Here is a 3,537-nt window from a genome sequence, read left to right as displayed (position 1 = left end):
TTTCAAGTTATTTTTTTCATCAAAAGTAGGTAAACTGAAATATTTATTACAATTGTGCTTATTCACTGTAACATTCTTTATATTTTAAATAAATACACACATTCTTTTTACATTAGGTTCGGCATAGCCAGGTGGTTAAGACATTCAACTCGTAATCCGAGGGTCGCGGGTTCAAATCACCGTCATACCAAACATGCTCGCCCTTTCAGCCATGGGAGTGTTATGTGACGGTCAGTCCCACTATTCGTTGATAAAAGAGTAGCCCAGGAGTTGGCGTGAGGTGGTGATGACTAGCTACCTTTCCTCTAGTCTTACACTGCTAAATTGGGGACGGCTAGCGCAGATAGTCCTCGTGTAGCTATTCGTGAAATTCAACCCAAAGCTTTTATATTGTTTTTCAACAGTACGAACACGTTGTTTGGGTTTTATCTGACCCCAAGAATTTTAACTTTAAGTAGCCGATATGAATCAGAAATGTAAACATTCATAAAATGGTGCAGCTAACTAGTGAGAAAAGTGGATAACGTATCAGAAATACAAAAGTTCGAGCCACGATATCGCTGAATGTGCTCTACAATTTTATACAAATTACAGTCAGACCCAGTTTTCCGTTTCATGATCACCACACGTCCCTTGTGTTGGCGGGTTTCCAAGTTGCTTGTTGTCAACGCCACCTACAGTTGGATGTCTGTCACGAGAACTTTAAACTACTAACACCAACAACAGAAGCTCCCTTGCGTTGAAGTGAGCTTCTCAATAAGACGTTTTTTTCTCAGAACAAAATATAGGGGGCATTCCTTAGGACGCACTCTTCCGCCAAGAGGAGCTGATCATATTCGCCTATGGAAAAACAAACAAACAAACAATTCTCTTCATCCGTCGTTATCAACCAAGATTGATAATTCTTCGCAGGGGAAAAGAAAATATACGTCCTCCAAGTTTCGTCCAAATCCGATCGTGTTCCGTCCACTTTCGGTACCGAAAGTAATGGACGGAAATTTTAAAGTATCGTTTTGTTTTTAGCTTTGTTCGTCATAACATTTTTGAAAAGAAATATTTTGTTGAAGAACAAACATGAAAGTTAAGATATTAGAGAATGAAAAACTTGTGATAGTCATGGAATGTATATATAACTGCATGTAAAAAAACGTCCATCTTCTGGATCACAAGAACAAAGTGGTCTGTTTTGAATCTCGCGCAAAGTTACTCGAGGGCTCTCTGTGCTAGCCGTCCGTATTTTAGCAGTGTAAGACCAGAGGGAAGGTAGCTACTCATCACCACCCACCGCCAACTCTTGGACTACTCTTTCACCAACGAATAGTGGGATTGACTGTCACATTATAACGCCCTCAAAGCTGAGAGGGCGAACATGTTTGGTGTGATGGGGATTCGAACCCTCGACCCTCGGATTACGAGTCGATTACCTTAACCACCTGGCCAAGAACAAAGTGATAGGGCACATTTGCATCATAAAACCTCCAAGAAGTCGTCCATCAGAATCTGTCGGTTCTGTTGAACTCAATTCTTTCATCTCTCGACCTCTCTCTCTTTGTTTTAGTAAATATTTCCGTAGCATTTACTTCATTCGTCTCTTTCACACCCCAACCCCCAAGATATTTGATTAAATTTTTCACGCGTCAAACACGGAAAGATATCTATTTATCAGGATAACTTTGGGTTTTGATATCATGGCATTCTGTACCAGATTTATTGATGTCTAAAAAATGAGATGTCGTTTACACAAAATCTTTCTAAACGTCAGATTCAGTTCCTCCTTCAGGAAAATATTTTCCGATTACGTCTCCCTCCCCCAAGTTCAAAGCAGTATCTACAGTTAACGTGATTCGATGTAAATTTCGATAATGTTTTCACTGCATGAAGCGAATAGTTTAACATATCTTACTTCGTCAACTTTTATCGTATGTGAGTTCAATTCTAAACAAAAGTCGTTTCGTCGAAATAACATTCCAGCTCTATAAAAGTTATTTTTATCTCTACATTTTCGTTGTTTGTATAGTTAGCGTATACTGTACTATACTTCGGACAAAATCAAACCAATGAATAGTTTTACGAGACTTTGATTCCTGTTTCTGTCAATATCGTCCTATTGCTTTAACCCCCACTTTAAAAGACGAAAGGAATGACAAATAAAGGTTTTTGTTTGGTTAAGTTTAACCTGAATGTTCTATATCAACATTTTGAAAACTCCGGGTGTTAAAAAAATAAAAATTTTGTAGCAAGCTTGTAACCTCTGACCTTTAGCAGCAACATTTTAGTGAATTTTAAGGTTCATTAAAAATGTTTGTTTGTTTGTTTGTTTTAATTTCGCGCAAAGCTACACGAGGGCTATCTGAGCTAGCCGTCCCTAATTTAGCAGTAGAAGACTAGAGGAAAGACAGCTAGTCATCACCACCCACCGTCAACTCTTGGGCTACTCTTTTACCAACGAATAATAGGATTAACCATCACTTTATAACGCCCCCACGGCTGAAAGAGTGAGTATGTTTGGTGTGACGGGGATTCGAGCCCACGACCCTAAGATTAGAAGTGGAATGCTTTAACCACCTGGCCATGCCGGGTAGGAGTGGAATGCTTTAACCACCTGGCCATGCCGGGCCTCCTCGGAAGGAGAAAGAATCGCCAATAGTATCCAGTTTTCCGAAGTTATCAGTCTTTGCATATCTAACCCCGAGGTTAACAAAAACTAAAATTTAGAAAACGTAAACCTATCTTTTGATTTGTTTCGACAGCTGATAACAATATTGTTTCAATACTTGCGGCTAGTGCAACAATGAAGCTCATTGTGCTAACAACAAACAAACCCCACTAACATTAATCTATTCAAGTAGGGAAAATGTTAAGATTATGTTAACATATGTACCATATTAAATATTAGTTCTTAGGCTGCTAAGAAGTAACGAAATATTTTCAGCGCTTTTTCATAAACTGAAGAAGAAATGTTGCTGGATTTTTTTTTCAAATTTTAAAATTTGTTTACAGGATTCGATATAGTTATTTTATCGCCCTCTTTCGGCCGGAAGAAACAACTACTAGCTAGATTTCATGTTATCTAAAATCTATGGTGCGAATAAACTCAAGACAATTTTAGCTGAAAAAGCTTCCAGGTTTCTTTAATGTTATATCATGATTAACAATTCTTCTTATCAAGATTGAAAAAATATGACTGTTAATATCACTATGTAACACAAATTTCATTCCTGGATAGTATGTGTTATTTCTTAATTGCTCATGTTGTAAAAGTACAGAAAATGGCCATTATTCCCTTCAAACTTTGTTTTTGTAACCCGGACAATGAAATTTAGAAAAGAACCTATTTTCTATTTAAAAACGGGCAAATTTGCACATTTTCATTTACATAAGGTTTGAATAAAACAACATATGAATCATGATTTACATGTATTTATACTAAAGTTATACAAAAATGTTTAGAAGTGAGTAGTTTTTCAAGATTTGCGGCTGTAATGTAAATCACTTTCACGTATCAGCCCTCAAATATAGTCTCTCATCATGTTTTCG

This window comes from Tachypleus tridentatus, chromosome 2 (genome assembly GCF_004210375.1).
Source record: "Tachypleus tridentatus isolate NWPU-2018 chromosome 2, ASM421037v1, whole genome shotgun sequence".
Taxonomy (NCBI): Eukaryota; Metazoa; Arthropoda; class Merostomata; order Xiphosura; family Limulidae; genus Tachypleus; species Tachypleus tridentatus.
Note: the sequence above shows the minus strand (reverse complement) of the source record.